The 17255-nt window shown below is 48.3% G+C and overlaps 1 protein-coding gene and 1 long non-coding RNA gene across 2 annotated transcripts in view; both read left to right on the top strand.

The window, feature by feature from the left end:
• The first annotated feature begins 935 nt into the window (after nt 1-935).
• Nucleotides 936-3655, top strand: LOC136375677 (uncharacterized). The gene is made up of 2 exons (XR_010746102.1): nt 936-1082; nt 1198-3655. It is a non-coding gene; the product is annotated as an uncharacterized lncRNA (long non-coding RNA).
• A 1957-nt stretch (nt 3656-5612) lies between these two features.
• SMARCD3 (SWI/SNF related, matrix associated, actin dependent regulator of chromatin, subfamily d, member 3) overlaps nt 5613-17255 on the top strand; it is a 73575-nt gene continuing 61932 nt past the window's right edge. The window contains exons 1-2 of the mRNA XM_066341300.1: nt 5613-6311; nt 7536-7725. The gene's annotated coding sequence lies outside the window, so the exon portion shown is untranslated. The remainder of the gene's footprint in view (nt 6312-7535; nt 7726-17255) is intronic.

Here is a 17255-nt window from a genome sequence, read left to right as displayed (position 1 = left end):
GCAGCAAACCCAGGTCTGACTGTTGCCCTGTGAGCAGCACAGGCCTGTGTGTGCTCAGGTTGATGTCTCCTTGGGATGCAGCCACTGCCAGGTGGGAGCACATGCCATGTGCCATGGCAGAGATAGACAGAGTGAAAACTCTGATGCTGCTCACCTTGGGGATGGTGTGTTCATCTTGAATGCAAAATAGATTCTGGTGCATGAAAAATAACATCCTGGTGTTGGCAAGGATGCAAAACTTGTAATTGTAGGTTTCAGTACCGTGTAATATCCAAGAATTCCTTGGGTTCTTGTTGTATATAACATCTGGAAGCAGTGGACACTGGGTGCTGCAAGAAACTAAGTAAGCAGCAGATCTGCACAGGGACACGGTGGGTGTCATGCCACCAGGCTGAGCATTTATCTGTGAGAGATGCAGGAATTGGCTGTCTGAGAGCTGTAGGGGATGTGACAGGTGGGGATGTCTGGGATGTACAACAAGCTGCTAAAGGAAAGGGTTTGAAATGATATAGGGCAAGCAAGAATCACTAGTGAGTTCTTATTAGAGAAGATAATAATGGGAAACGGGATAGTGAGATTTGATGGATGTAACTCAAAAGCCAGGAATATTGACAACTTGTTGGCAAATCCCTGCCTCTGTCAGGGCATATCAGGTGATGATGCAACACTACACAGAACTTAAAATCCTTAAGAGCATCTTGTATCTTGGGAGAAAGCTGAGGAAAGCTGGAAGCTGATTCTTCTATTTTTTACAATCCAGCTTTGTGGGAAAGGAAAGGCAGAAAATACTGCCAGCAAACTGCCCAATCCATAAGCAGGGGATCTGGTTTTAACCTGAGGGACAATTCTCCAGCCAGTGTTGTTTGACACTTAATTGATTATTTGGAAGCAAATATACGATCTCTGCAAATAAAATTGGCATATTATGTAAAGTCATGAAGAGAAGATAATAGTGAAAAATAGTGTGTAGCAGAGTAAGGCTCTTCACACAGACTTTTGTCTTAGAACAGTAAAATGCAGACTTCCATGCTTGGGGAAGATGGTGTATCACTCCTTCAGAGAGGACTGCATGTTAAAAAAAGGTAAGTTTGTAAAGAAATTGAATGAGTTAAAGTGCAAGGAGCTTCATTTTTCCACTGTTCTAGACACTAAAATCCAGGCTCTGTCCCAGCCCTGCATAGATTTAAGACATAACAGGTAGACAATCTGGAGGAAACATGCTGTTGACGTGAGACAGCCAGAAGGGCCCTGGTGGCATAGCACACAGCCTACTTTTAAGGCTTCTAGGGAACAGAGAAAAGAAGAGGAACATCTGAGTTTCACAAAACTTATCTGAAGATTGGTAAGAAGTATTTTACAATGTGAGATGCAGAACTCTTGTAGTTGTAAGACAAGGGATAATGACTTTAAACTGGATTTAATGATTTTAAACTCAAAGAGGGTAGATGCAGACTAGATGCAAGAGAAACCATTTTTAAAATCAGGCTGGAAAAGCACTGGCACAGGCTGCCCAAAGAACCTTGTCCATGGAAGTCTCCAAGGCCAGGTTGAAGGGGACTTGGAGTGACCTTATTGACCCTATTATGAGTTGGAGATGTCCATGGCAGGGTGGGGTTAGATGACCTTTAAAAGTCTCTCCCAAGCCAAGCCTTTCTATGATTCTACGAACTCTTAACACGTGAGTGATCTGATTAGGGTGTGTGAGTATAGGTACTAAATGAAAACACTGGATACTAAAGCAGTCTTTAGCTTAAAGCACTGTTCAGGGGTAAGGCATGACTGCAACTGATTGATTCCAAAGTAAACAGGCACATGCTTTCAGTGCTGAAAGTGTGTAGCCAGTGGAATTGGAGCGGTAACTTTTCCAGCGTGCTACAATTTACTTGCTTTGTGTAGCAGAGATCATTGGAGGCAAATGTGAAATTACTTATCAAATGTAAGTGGGTAGAGTAAGTCCTTCATGGCCTTAAATTTCATGACTGTCACTGTATGAAATTTGCAAAAGAGAAATCTGTTAAAAGCTGTTAAACACAAAGCAAACGTCTCTGGCACAGCAGGTCTCTGAATTACAAATCTGTAAGAGCTAGAACTGCCAGAGAGGGAGTCCTCTTTGTCTACCCTATTTTTATGGGGTTTTTTAGGCAGACAGTGTTGGCCCCTCTCAGAGAGAGGGTAAAGGAGTCATGTGTGCTTATGATATGACTCTGTGCCACCATTTTTGTCTCTCTTGCTGAAAAAGACTAGATCTTTTTCAAGGATGCACTTTAGCCCAGACAAAAATGATGAACTATGTGAGGATCATGATACCGAGTCTGTGTACTACAATGGGGTCACGTACTGGCCAGGAAGTTAATTACCATGGAAATTACTGTGATTGTCATGTTTGATCTTGTAGCCTTGAAGAAATGCACACCCTTATGTGGTGTCTGTGCTTTCCCCAACACGCACTGGGTGTGTTTACTTTTGCATATACTTCACTTTCTTTGGGGTCCACAGCAATGGATATTTTTTTCCCTTGTCTTCAGTTGTGAAGGTAATTTCATCCACTGCGTATTTTAGACTGACTGACATATCCTGTTGGAATAATCTGTTGATCCTAGAGAAGGATGTGTAGTTTATGTTAGAAACACAAGAAGATTCTGTCCCAGCTGCATTTTTAACTTCAAGAAACCAGTAAAAATAGACTTTCCACCTTTTCATGTGTGTCAGGGCTGCTACTCTATCCCAAATAAACAAGTATACTTAACAAACCCCCAAACCCAGATGCTGTGAACTCAGATACTGTACCTGATCATGGTGCCCATCAGTCTTCCCCAGACTGGAATATAAATGATGTCCCTCTGCCATGCAGCCTGGAAGTAGCCCACCTCCCTTCGGGGGATCTGCCTGGGGTGGCCTCCCCTCTGCTGCCTGGGACACACCTGACCAGCAGTTCAGGTCTGTCTGGGCAGGTCCTCCACTCAGTCACAGCTCACAAGCTGCTTCACCCCAGAGTGCTGCAGAGCCAATTCCCAGCACACTGGAGAGTGCAACCCAGGTCTTGCAGATGGTCTAAGCTGTTCCACAGAAGTTCTGGAGCTGCTGTTGGTCAGATGAGATGAGCAGATAGAGGACAGGTGGTTCTCCTTAACAGGTGCACATTTCCCCAGCCACTGCAAGGTATTCTTGCTCAGCATACTCTTCTGTTCTGAACTCCAGCACAAAGGGTTCTTTTCATAGGAGCTTGCTGTCTTCTACTTGGCTTTGAGCACTGCCTTGTCACACATCCACAGTGAAATATTCTGTACATCACTGTAGAGCGTGTGCAGGTGCCAGCTGCCAGCTGGGTCTCAAGCCAGGAGTCGTGGCCTGAACCCCACCATACCAGATGTTTTCATGCCCCACTGTCCCAGGGGTCACCATTCCCTGGAGCTGCACTTCAGCCAAGGCAGTCACCCTCTCCCATTCTGAACTCTTTCCTGGATGTACTAGGCACTTACCCTATCTTCTCAGCATGCATGCTGAACCATTGCTCATGGATTCTCAAAGGGGCAGTTTTCTGGTGACAGGCACCACAGAAACTCATTTTCCATTTGCAACAGTGTTTTGCTGGTAAAAATAACTGTAGGGAAAAGCTTGAAAATATGATACAGAAAATACAGTGAAAAAGCCAAAAGCATGTACAGTCCCTCCTTGAAAACACCCACTGAGAGTTAAACCCCCTTGTGCTCTTTAGCATGTTTTACTTCATCTTTTAGACATCCACTGTTTTTGAGCATGTGAAGCTGTCAGGTTTGCTTGGCTCCTTGCAGGTGGAGCTCAGTTCTTTTCACTGCTCCCTCATAGCTCCGTGGAGCATCACCCCAAAGTATCCATTGTCAGTGCTCATACTGTCCAAACTTCTATCCTCATTCACATGAGGAATTGCAAGGCTTTGCCAAGTCACGATGGGGTTTCCTTCTAATTGTTCTGTCAAAGTGCAGGTCACAGAGATCTCCCCCTGGGTGTTGAAGAAGCAAGTTTTCTTTTCCTGCATCCCGCCAGGCCCAGTACCCTCATCTTCATCCTCCCGGGAGTCACCAGCTCCTTAACACAAGGGAAAGCGTGCGGATAGTGGGTCGCAGCTCAGGGCCGGTTCTGAATTTGAAGGATTGGACGTGCCTCAGAGCTCCCCCGGCCTGTTTGCTCTCTCATCCTGCTCCTACCGTCCCCATCGCCACAGGAATTCTCATTGCCTCCCGGTGAACCCCGGCCCGCTTCCTGTAGGTGCGAGCCGCGCTCGGTAGCGGTCGGAAGCGCTCCCGGCCCGCTGCGAGCGGCGGTGCCCGGCCCCGGGCAGGTGCGGCCGGCCCCGGCGGGGCGGGGGCTCTGCGGCGGGCCCCGGGCCCGGGGGCGATGCAGCGCGGGGACGGCAGGCGGCGCTGCGGAGCGCGCAGAGGCTGCGGCGGCGGGCCGGGAGCGCTGCGAGAGCCCCGGGGCTGCGGCGGCGGGGGCGGCAGGGGGCGGCGGTGAGTGCGGGGCGGTGAGCGCGGGGCTCGGGGGCTGCCATAGTCGGGGGGCTCCGGCGGTGGTGCGGGCCGCCGGCGAGGAGAGAAGGAGGTGGCTGTGGCGGCGGAGGCAGGGGCGGCGGGGCTGGGGGCTGTGGCGGCGGCGGACCTAAAGCCAGCCCGTCCCTTTCTCGGGCGCCGTCGAGTCGGCACAGCCCGAGCGGCCCCTGGGGCTGGGAGGCTGTGGGCGCCGCACCCACCTGTCCCCGGGAGGAGCTGCGCGCCGCACCGCCCCCGCGGGGCTGGCAGCGGGCTAGGGGCCGTGGCTGCACCGCCTTCCCGCCGCAGCGGCGCGGCTGGAACGGGGCTCTCCCGGTGCGGGGCTCTCCCGGTGCGGGACCCGTCCCCCAGCGCGGCGGCCGAGACGCACTTTACAGACGGTCCCTGGCCGCTGTCCGCAGCGCCGCGCAGGCGCCCCGCGCGCGGGCGGGAGCGGAGCACGGACGGGACGGTGAGCGCCGCGCGGCCCCTCAGCCCTGCCGCCCTCCGGCCGGGCCTGCCCCGGGCCCCGCGGGCCGGGCACGGACCCCGGCTCTGCGGGCCGCCCACGCCGGCGGTACCCCCGGGCCGGGCACGGACCCCGGCCAACGCCGCTGCTGCACCTGCCCGGGCGCTCGCTGCCCTCAGGGCTCGCCCGGCCGGGAGCCTGGTGGAGTGCGGGCGGACCCGCGCGTCGCCGATACCGCCCGGCGGTGCCTCGTGCGGCCGCGGCTGGACCGCCCTGGCGGCGGATCTCGGATCTCCCCCGCGGGCTCGGCTTCAGGCGGTGCAGCGCCCGCCTGGCCCCGCCGGCTGTCCCAGCGCGGGCCCGCGTCCTCCCCGAGCCCCGGCCGCTTTGCTGCCCTGCAGGAACTCGGCTCTCTGGGGGAGGCAGGCAGAAAGGGGGAGCCCAGTGCTCATTTGCCGCTCCCGAATGTGGGCTGCAGGCCCCCTCGGGAGGGTCTCCTTTAGCAGGGACTGAGTTTACCGAGGGAGACACTATTACTCTTCTGGATTTCCCCATCCTGCCCTGACAGGGGCCATGCATCTCTGGAGAGGAGGGTCCTCTTCTTAACACCCTGTTCCTGGATACACCCCAGCGCTGCCCTGCATCTAACTGACTGCTGTCTCTGGTGCTCCAGGAACAACCGGCCTTCACACAGGAGATGGCAGCTTCTGAGAGAGTATTTGACTTGCTGCCTCTAAGACGCCCTCATTTCCATCTTCAGAGGGAGATGCATGGTCCGAGATACTCTCTCAGGACTAACAGATCCGTGTCTGTGGGAGACTGGTGCTCTGCGTGGCCTTCTGGAATATCTGACTTTCCCACACATGCATACCATCTCAATCTGGCACCAGGCATTTGCTGCTGGAGATTGCTTTTCCTTCCCTCCCTCCTGTTCCCTGAAGCCTGAACTCTTCTCCATTTACTCCATTACCGTGGTCTGTGGAGCATCCCTGAATGCAAGATGCTGCTCAGAGAAACTGAGGTAGAATTGAAATAGGGGACTGAGGAACAAGCAACGTCATTCACCAGTTAGCATGATCTGGGAGAGTGTGCATTATCCTTGCCTGGTGCTGTCAGCACTGCCCTTCTTGGAGAGACTGACTTAATTCTACCACCCATTCAAGGAAGTCCTGCAGCTTCTGAAAATAACCAGTTCATTGGTGTTGTCTCAGGAGCAATCAAGAGTCTGCTGTTTTCCATGGGGACACCACCAGCGAAACGAGCCCGTCTTCCCTTGCTGAATCCCCTGACCTCTCTATGAGGAGGAACTTGCAGCTTGGCCTTGCCTCTAAGGCAGGGTGAGGACATAGCCTTTGCTCTCCTTCTTTTCCTCAGTGCTGCAGTAATGTTCCTTTCTGTACCTCATGCACTCTCCCTTCTCGCTTGCTCTGCCTCCACTGTGGTGCTTTCCTCAGCCCCTGCGTGTCTGGGCTCTGTTCTTCCTTGATTACAGCTCTATTTCAGCAGCATCCACCATTTTCTTCTTTTTGCCCTTTGTTCTTCCCTTTTCCTGACCCCACTAGATCTAGAGTCTTGGTCCTGTCCCTGGTGGAGTTACCTGCTCTACTCATGCTGCTGCCACTGCCCAGGCTGGCACTGCAGTGCTCATACTTCCCTTTCTTGCCTGTCTGTTCTTTGAACAGTTGATTCTAGCTGCATGGCTAGGTGTGAGCTTATGCTTGGGAATGCTGTTTGTGCTGGTGCTCACACCTGTTCTGCCATAACGCTGCTTCTCTTCATCAGCTATAGTACAGAGCTGTCAGGAGCAGCAGGGCTTTGTATGTGCAGTGCAGCTGGCTCAGCTCTTCCCATGGAGCAAGTCCCTTTTCCTTCTTGGCCTGCTTCATCTTCTTTGGGACCTATATTGCATATAGGCACTGAAGCTGCCTGACTATGCCCTAAATCTGTGTGATCATTAATTAATCCAGTCTGCCACACTCTCCCTATCCTACTGGGGCAGCTAACTGTGCCTGATAAAATGCTGCAGTGTTCTGGTAGGAGTTGATTTTGAGTTAAGGAGTTGATTTTTTTAATGATGAAAGCAAGCTGACTGGGCAAATGTTCCTAAACTGGCCTGCCTTCCCAAGGTTGAGAACATCTGTGTGAGAAGATACCCTTGCTTCTTGGGACAGGCAAATTCCAAGGGCCCAATTCTATCCACCCTGTGGTTCTTATCAGAGCCTGCTCAAAAAGTTAACAGGTTACAGACAAGCAGTGACCTTTGTCACTCCACAAATACAAGCTGGGTCCTGTGGAGAAATTGAAAAGCCCACATGGATGGGCGTGTGCCTGGGCAAAACTGCTGTCCTGGCAGCCTGGACATGCACCCATTTGCATAGTCTCCAGAGAAGTCCCAAACTGCTATGTCAGTCTCCTCTTCCCTTTCTTGCTCTTCTCTTCCCTCTTTTTTTCCCCAAGTTGTGCTGCTTATGAAGTGTCACATGGGTTTATGCTGTTCTAGGAAATGCTATTTTTATTGTATGTTACTTCCCTCTCACCCAATATGTACTTTCTCTTTTCAGAGCTGGATCCAAATGCATCCTCAGCCTGCTGTCTTAGAGCTGTTCCTGCTTAAGGTCAATGAGAACATCTCCTGCTAATTTATCATGACATAATGTCTGGTCTCCTGCTCCATCCACAGGATAAGTTTCTTGCTTCCTCTTCGTCTACACAGATGTGACTCCAGGTGTTCAGCTGCCTTGTCTGGTACAGGTAGGTTTTAGCTCTTTGAAAAGTGACTTGTTTTAGTCAGGAAAGATGTGCTTTGTACTGGGGATGGAAAATGCATATGGGAAATGGTGTGTTGTGAAAGAAATCCTAAGATACGAGCCTGCTGCTGCTGACATGAACTGGTCATTTGAATGGCTGGTCACTTCGGTGATCGTTTGTGCTAGTGCTGGCAGAAGATGTTGATCTGGCAGAGTGGACTGGCTCAGAGGAAGTGACATTGGAGGGTGCAGTTGCTAAAAGGAGTATTAGCTGTAGTAGTAGTGGTGGTAGTAGCTGGTATTCTTTGGGGTTATTCATGACTTCATTTGCCACAAGTAAACATCATTAGTTCTTGTCAGGTGCCTATTGATCTGTGGGGTTCCATGCTTCTCAGTGCAGGTTTAAATCAGCTCTTCCTAGCTAGGAAGACTTCTCCAGTACCTGCTGGATGAGCATTGGTCATCTCCATGATAAGGTGCTGAAATCTGCCACTCACATCTTCATTTTCTACCATCACTTGCATTCTTCTTGTTGCTTCCATGGTGAATATCCACCTGTAACCTACCTGTCTGTTTTCCCAGCCAGTACACAGCATGCCTGTAGGGGACTTTTGTTTTTGCCACACCTGGCTTGGTGACTTCTCATCCTTCACAGCCAGGACAGGTCACCTCAGTGGTAGTATAGATTGTGTGGTAGAAGAAATGCATACTATTTTGCTTTGGAAAGAAACAGCCTGGTTATAACCATTCTCACTGGAATTAGAAGGGCTTATGTATGAAAACGCCTTCAGTTTTTTGATGAAGATAAGATGTTAATGTTAACATTCCATTCTCTTTATCACTCGGCGCTATCTCCTTGTTCAGTAAAGTGTTGCCACAGTGGTTTCCAAGCAGAGTGCTAACACTTGGAATTTGGTAGTCTCTCCTTGACTTGAACAGCATTCCAGGAGCTTATCTTTTGTGGAAAGATGCAGCTGGAGGAATTGAATGGTTATTAATTTAAACTGTAAAGAATTAAGAGTTCGGGTGTTATACCAGCGGAGTTATCCAGGTTTTGCATTTTTACAGGAATGTGCTGGGTACATGGAACCAAGCAGGTAGCGACATCTTAAGTGCCTTTTCATCTAGCTCACAAGGTTGCACTGTGTTCTTCATAGTGTTTTCATAATGCAGACACTGGCTAACAGGTTTTGTTCAGGGAGTGTTCCTCAGAGGTCCTCAAGTGAGGTGTGAATTGACAGCCTGAGATGCCTTTGTCAGTTGTTTCCAATGTTCACTGAGTAAATGTGGAAGTGACAATGATACTGTCCTTTCCGTACCTGTATGTATTTGAGAGCACTGGCAGCTCCGTGGTGGACAAGAACCTAATGAATTTTATGGAAAACTATTTTAGTCTTCCTTCCATTTTTTAAAAAAACTGCATTCATAGGTTTCAGAGTTTTATAGACAAACCTCCTATCCTTTCCTTTCTGGCCTCTTACAGAAGAGACAGCAGGGGATACAGGCATCACAAAGTCATCCCAGGACATTAGCCTTCCCTGTTTTCTCTGCTGGCACGGAGGTGGTGTCTGTGTCTGTCTGTGATCAGTGCCCAAAGCAAGGGATAGAAGCTTTTTCTCTCTGAACCTTAGCAAGCCTTAGCTAGCTTGAAGGCCTTAGCTAGACTGAAGAATTTGCCTGCTCCAAGAATGTCAGTGTAAGATTCTATTCAGCATTGTATCTTCTACCTTTTTTACCCCCAGATTTGGCACACTTGCTCTCTGCCTGTGAATAACTTTTTAAAAATTACTTGTTTAAAGGTAGTTCAGCTCCTTTCAAGATCCTAAACTGCAGAAAAGAAAACACAATTTTCCAGTTATATTTTTTTATATTTACAGGCACAGCTATTGCATTGAAGTGGGAAATTGTGTAAACTTAACTTTTCAGCATGTGGCCTTTGATTTGCAAATATGCTTTTGATGAGGACCTCCCCTATGGTGACAGGCTGATAAAGTTGGGACTGTTCAGTCTGGAGAAGAGTGGAAGTGTATGAGGAGGCTACAGGGGAGCTGGAGAGGGATTCTTTGTTAGTAACTGCAGTAATAGGAAAAGAAGTAACACGTACAAATTGAAAGAGGGGAGATTTAGGTTAGATATTAGGAAGACATTTTTTACTATGAAGGTGGTTAGACACTAGAACAGGTTGCCCAAGAAGGTCGTGGATGCCTTGACCCTGGCAGTGCTCAGAGACAGGTTGGATAAGGCCTTGAGTGATCTGGTCTAGTGGGAGGTGTCCCTCCTCGGGGCAGAGGGGCTTGGGACTTGATGATCTTTAGATCCTTTCCAACCCCTTAACGTTTTATGAGTCTATGATGTGAAAGAAATTTGACTGGACTTGGTGAAATTGCAAGGCCAAACAAAGTATGATGTTGTAAAATTATATATTTATTAATTTTAAAGATTTAAACCCATCATTTTCCCCTGGCAAGATACTATGATTCATGGCAATGGGCAGAATTTACAGTTAAAAGGTGGTGTCTACATGGAACAGAAGAGCTGTGCTTGCAGCTGTGAGACCAGTGAGGAATGATTTTAAAATGTTACTTGCAGATTGTTAAGCTTTCCATTTTCAAGGTAGAGAGGGGACATAGTGGAAGGTTACTTAAGGAGTTTTATTCTTGTGTGATCTTTGAGATCATAGGGATAGCCATGTAGTAACTGAATGGGCTGGCAGGCTGATCATCACACTGTGTGGACAGGGGCCAGTCTGAGCAGTTGCAGGAGAGAGTACAAAGCTCATTCACTGTAGGTTACAGAGGGATAGAATGGTATGGGTTGGAAAGGACCTTCACAGATCACCTAGTCATGTTCCAGTGTTTCACCTCCTTCATTGTAAAAAATGTCTTCCTTAGGTCTAATCTAAAACTGTCCTCTTTAAAACAGTTTAGAAGTAGTGTCCCTTGTTCTGTCCTACAGGCCTTGGTAAAAGGTCTCTGTCTTTCTTACAAGCCCCCTTTGAAAGGGGCAGAAAGGCTACAAGGAAATCTCCCTGGAGCCTTCTCTTCTCTGGGTTGAATACCCTTGTCTCTCTCAGCCCATCTCCAGAGTGGAGGGGCTTTAGCTCTCAGAGCATCTCTGTGGCCTTCTCTGGGCTTGCTTCACCAGATCCATGTTTGTCTTGTACTGTGTACTGCAGGTGAGGTCTGACAAGAGCAAACAGGAGTAATTCCCCCTGCCCCACATGCTGTCCATGCTGTAGGATCAGCCCAGGACACAGGTTGCTTCTGGGATGGCAGCCCACGTGGCCAGGATCTGTTCCCCTAATAAATGAGATGGAGAATTAGTGACAACCAAAATGGAGAACTTTTTGGTTCAACAACTTTTTTCATGCTCAGTTTTCACTTGTAATTGCTCTTCCTAAGTCTCTGGAGTCCCTGAATGTCAAGATAGGGACGGGGAGTGAAGTCCAGCCCACTCTAGGAGTAGATCAGGACCTAGACTATCTGAGGAACATGTACATACAGAAGTCCATGGAATGAACACACACACCAGGGTCCTCAGGCTGATGGTGAATCCTGTCTCTCCTTAGTAATCTGTATTAATCAAAGAATACCCCATGACAGGAGAAGCCAAAGCCTTGGCATCAACCTCAGCCATGAAGCCTGGTGTTGATCTGCGTTGATCATGGTTGTTTACACATTAATGGATCTTATGGCTAAAATAAACTTTTGGATCATGTGACACCCATATTTTACTGAGCACTTACTGGTTTCCATTGATCCTTATTGTTAGCCTTATACCTTCTACGAAGATAAGCTGCTTAACTCTTGGAAATTTAAATGTGTTATACTGCTTGTAGACCTTCTATCAGTGGAGGGTTTAGGAACTTGGACAATTATCTGTTAAGGGTTTTGGCAGATTGAAGCTGACTTGGGGCAAGGAAGGATTTGAAGCTCTAAAGGCCATGCCAGCCCCTCTGCTTGTTCTTGTAATGCTTAGCATTCTTGTGTGAATGAAGGTCTCTAGTCCAATGGTATCTGTCTGTGATTTATAAGTAATTCTTGTGCCAGTTTTGTGCTTGGTGGTCCAGACCTATCTTATTAAGGAAGTGAAGCAGTGCAGACTGCTAAGAGCAGCATGCCTGGCTCTCCCTGGGATGTGTACAGGCCAGCACAGACCTAGGGACTAAGGCAACGTGACAGGGCACCTGAGAAACATCTGCTGTCATAACTTTGGCGTGGACTGTCTGGTACTTTTAGTCTCCACCATCCTCTGAAGTAAATGGTGGTGTGTGTCTTGTGGACATTTGACACATACAGGTTTTGCCAAGTGGTTTACAAGTTCAAGAAAACTGGATGCTCCTTTTCTAGTTACTGCTTTTTGCATCTTGAATGTCTCTTGGCAAGTCCTACGTCAGTTAGTGCCCCAGGCTGGCAATTTTGCATGAAAAAGATTTCATTCATTTTGAACTTAGTTTTCAATTTCTGTTGGTGATCCTCAAGTTCTGTTACAAAATAATGTGCTCCTTTCATCACAGTGACAATTTTCATTCTGTATATTTCCCCCTCCTCTGCAATATAAAGAGGCACTCTGCTTCTGTTCCTCTCCGTAAGAAGATTATTTTGTACCTAGTCTTTCTATATCTGTATGGTGATGATTCTGTGGTATGCTTTTAGAGATGTGACCAGCACTGGCTGCAGTGTGATAAAAAACTGATACCATGTTCTGTAATGTCTGTCAGGCTTTCCATAACTCCTTGAAATTTTATTTTCTGAGTGAATGCATCTGTTGAGTGCTGCAGCCATCCCCACCTGTTAGTATCTTTAAAAATGTAAATTAGTGCTGCAGCCATCCCCACCTGTTAGTATCTTTAAAAATGTAAATTGCACACAAAGTTGTAATTAGTGGAGTCCTGTTTTTTGTTTCAAGACTTACTGTGTAAGTATGTAAGTCCGCGTGTCTTCTGTAGAGACAAACACATGTACCCCATGGGTCTGTTATGTTCTTATTCTATTATCCACTGTGTCCCTGTTTCATTCGGATTAGAATTCTTTGATACATTATGTAAATAAAAGTGGGCTTGTCACCATGTTGCATTTCAGTGTTTTGAAAATGGCTTTCAGCCAGGTTTCTAAAGAATATAAAATCCAATAAGGGAAATAGATAGTGAATAAAGAAAACTCCTCATAAGCAGTAAGAAAAAGCAGTGACTCATACAAGGGTTGAGGTTGGAAGGGCCCTCTGGAGGTCGTCAAGCAGAGCTGGTTGCCCAGGATCGTGTCCAGACAGCCTTTCAGTATCTCCAGGCTGGGAGGCTCCACAAGCTGTTCAGGCAACCTGTCACTCTCAGGGTAAATACTATTTGTTGATGTGCCAAGGGAACCTCTTGTGTTTCAGTTCGTGCCCGTGGCATCAGGTCCTGTCACTGGGCACCACTGAATCAGGATTTCTATACATTAATGAGCTCCCCTCTGAGCCTGCTCCAGACTGAGCAGTACCAGCACTCCTGGCCTTCCCTCACAGCAGGGATGCTCCAGTCCCTTTGCTATCTTCATGGCTCTTCTCTGCACTTCCCGGTATGTCCGTGTCTCTCTTGCACTGGGCACAGCACTCCAGCTGTGGCCCCATCATGCTGCAGGGAGGGGAAGGATGCCCTCCTGTCACTGGGGCCAGTGCAGCCCAGGTGCCCTGCCCTCGCTGCTGCCTCGCTATTCCACTCAGGGTCTTTGTCTGACAAACTGCTCTTGGACTGAGTGGCACCCAGCACGTCCTGATGCCTGGGGTTCTTCTTCCTCAGGGCCAGCAGTTGGCACTTCCTGGTGAATTTTGCCAGGAAATGTAAGGGTACGTGCAAGGCAAGAGTACACCTCTTCTTCATTAATGTCAGGCAGTCAGGTTCTCCATGCAGAGGGGATAATAAGTAAATGAGGAAAATGCTACAGAAAAAGAGACACTGTTAGGCTGTTAGTCAAGGGATCATGGTGACAAAGCCCAAGAGCAGACTTCCACTGACTGATGAGCCTTTAGGAAACTACAGGCAGAGCTTTCAAGAGGTGTAAGCGGGATCGGTCTAATCCCTGGGACACCAGGAGTTGCTGAAGGTGGTGGCTGTAGAAGGATGAATACATGTCGAGTTTCTGTCTCTTTTTGGTTCCCCATTGGTGCTTAGTGTATGATGAACGATTTCAAAAGGTCTAAATAATGAAGCAACAAAATTAGATGATAATGTGATGTTATTTGGTGCAGTAGAACCTAAATCTGTCTCTTAGAAGAGTGTTTCAAAACTGGATGATAATATGGCGGAATAAATTCCAGGTGGATGAATCTACATGTAAAGTGCATAAAGAAAATAAACCTACCAATGTAGCCACATTGTTGCAAAAATTATCTCTTTCAGCTCAGGAAAGAAATCTTGGCATCTCTCTAGAGAGTTCTCTGTAAACACAAGCTTAACAGTAGTGATTACAATGGAAAACTTGATGTTAGATATTATAGAAAATGAATTAACTAAGCTGAAGTTACTGTTGTAATATTATATAAATCCATGGTTCTCCTATGTTCTGAAGAGAGAGTGGAGTTCTGTATCCCTTAAGATGCAGTGACTGTAGAACTAGAAGAATTCTAGAAAAAGCGATTAGGATAGTGAGAGGTGGAGAGATTTCCATCAGAGAAGGCAGGTGAGAATTCTTTAAAGAAATTATATACAAAGGTAAAAGTGCTACAGATCATCAGCCACCACTGAGGAAAGGCAAAGCACAAATGGACTTGGACTTTATAGAAGACACAGGCATGTGATGAAATTATGAGGCAACAGGCTTAAAACCAGCACAAAATATTGGGGGTGTTGGGGTATTTTTTCAGATGAACACAAGCCCAGATGTGCCCAGGTGGGTAGGAGGCCAGTGGCACCTGGCTTGTACCAGCACTGCTGTGGGCACAGCCCCAGGGCAGTGCCTGTGCCTGTGCTGGCGCTGCTGAGCCACCTCCAGTCCTGGGGGTGTAGCTCTGGGCCCCTCATGACAAGAAGGACATTGAGGTTCAGTGAAGAGAACAGAGAAGAGTCTGGAGCCCCAGGATCAGCTGAGGGAGCTGGGAAGGGGCTGAGCCTGGAGAAAAGGAGGCTCAGGGGGGACCTGGTGGCTCTGCACAAGTCCCTGCCAGGAGGGGACAGCCGGGGGGGTCGGGCTCTGCTCCCAGGGCACAGGAACAAGAGGAGAGGGAACGGCCTCAAGTTGTTGGAAAATATTTCTTTACTGAGAGGGCTCTGAAGCCCCAGCACAGGTTTCTCAAGGGAAGTATCAGGGTCACCATTCCCAGAGGGAAGATAAAAGACATGTAGACATAACACTTGGGTACGTGGCTTAGTGGTGGACTTGGCAGTGCTGGATTTATGTTGGATTTGATGATATTGATTCTGTAATTTTATTCTGCAATTAGTAAGTGGGCCATGTTCCCCTTCATTCTTCGGCCACTGCCCTGCATTCGCTCAGTAAATTGAGGTGTAAGGGTGGAGAGGGGGTCCCTCTGCTGCCAGAAGCGCAGCCTGCCAAGCTGCCAGGCTCCCCCATTAGGAGGCATGCTGCCCACTGCTCCTCTGAGCCCAGCCTCTAGCTGTGTCTCCTTCCCCACATCAGGTATGTGGTGCAGCAGGCCCCTGTTTCAGTTGACACTCCTCCCCAAATTGCAGATCCAAAGTATTAGTGCAGTCTTTTCAGAAGGACGAGGAAAAGGCTTGGGTCAGGGAGGATGTGGCACGGGATTAGGTGGCACCAGCAGTGCAGTGGGTACTGCATCCTGCAGCCAGGGAACTAACTACCTTGCTCCTCCTGCATGGCTGCAGCGCAGATCGCACCTGCACAGAGGTGCCACGGTGCAGGAGCTGTCCCCGGCGGAGCGGCCACAGAGGGGCAGTAGGGGACTGCCGGGACAGTGTCCGCGCTGACCTGCCTGCGGGAGCTGCTCCCACCGCGCAGCCGAGAACAGGCGGGAGTCTGCCGGGGGCTGCCCGGGGACCTCCAGTGCACACAGCCTGCTGATGTTACACACACGGCCTGCTTGAAACTAGTGGCGCAGACAGAGGAGAGATGGACGCTGCCTTTTGCCAACTGGCTTCTCTGGAAGTGCCATTCTAGACCACAGGAAGCCCGTGCACAGGAAGGAGATATGTTTATTGCACATCACATCACTGAGAGTGGATTGAAAGAGCTACAGGAGAAAAGACAGGCATACAGAGGTGTGTAGGTTGGCAGTGTCATTTTAAATGTTGATATAAAACCAGATATTAGGGATAATCTGACATATTATAGCAAAATGCTTAAAACATTCTGAAAATAGGAATGGGAGAATGAGTGATACGCTTAACTGCGGGAGGTGATTATGACTGCGTAAAACTCCTTGTGATCTTAAAGATGCCGAAATGCTTCGGGCACAGTCTCCAAAAGCAGTGGCTGTCTCCTTGGCAACAGGAAGGCATCTATCTGTTCTCATGGCAACAGACTGGAGGGGTGCTCAAGGAGGGCTTGTGCAGAGCTCCTCAGCCCAGGCTCCAGCTCTTCGCTGCTGCTGCCTGGAGCAGAGGCTGTGGGCACATTCAGGTGCAATGATCCTGCAGCTGACAAGGAGGAGTGAACTGGAATAGTGTGGTACTGTTCCTGCTGCCTGTGTAAAATAGATTAATTGTGCAGTGTTATTTCATCGGGGGAGTTCCTTCCTCAGTCCCTAACTGCCAGCATTAAATACTTCTTTGCAGCTCCCCTAAGGAAAGCAGGATTTTTGCTATCCAGAGGGGCATCAGAGAGTGTCTGATGTTGGTTTGTTCAAAGGTGCGGACACGCAAATCTGAAAAACAGGAAACAACATACATGCAAGGAGTCTGCATCTCAGCAGCCCTTTCTGGTGTCTAAAAGGAGAATTGTGCAGAGGTACTGACAGGCCTATCTGCGCTAGAGCCACCACATAAGAACTGCTAATAAAGTAAGCAAATTATGTATAATTGGCACCACTTATTCTAAAGCCATTGTGATACTCTTCTAAGGAAGCCAACTCATATTTAGCACCAGAAGTAGGATTGAAACAGGGTTTGATGTTTTTATCTTTTTTAAATATGAGGCATGGGATGCAGAAGTAGAACTTCTGCACCAGTGGAACAGTGATTATTTCAGAGTGATCAAATGGGAAAATTATTTTAGAAGCAGCATTTTGAATGCATTTCTGTGTATTGTGTGTAGGTATTACTAAGCAGTGTATGTTTTAATTTTTTTCATCAACGGCCTGCTTTTCACTCCAGTAGTTTCTTCCTAGTCCTGCATTAAAGGATAGCAAAATAGAAATGCATTAGTTACCTTCATTATCATACTGTTTTCCCCTCTAATGCATACCTTTTAAGGCAGAAAACACTGTCAATCACTGCTGCTGGACTGGCATACATGCTTGCAGGTAAAGGCACTCCAGGTGTTTTGTCCTTACCCTGTTTCTGCTGCAGCCTCCAGGATGTGGTTCCTCATGAATTTACTGCAGATTGATTGGGCAAGTTGATTGAGTTACTTGTCATGCTTA

Source organism: Sylvia atricapilla, chromosome 1, assembly GCF_009819655.1.
Source record: "Sylvia atricapilla isolate bSylAtr1 chromosome 1, bSylAtr1.pri, whole genome shotgun sequence".
In the NCBI taxonomy this organism is placed as follows: domain Eukaryota; kingdom Metazoa; phylum Chordata; class Aves; order Passeriformes; family Sylviidae; genus Sylvia; species Sylvia atricapilla.
This window is presented reverse-complemented; position numbering and strand designations above follow the sequence as displayed.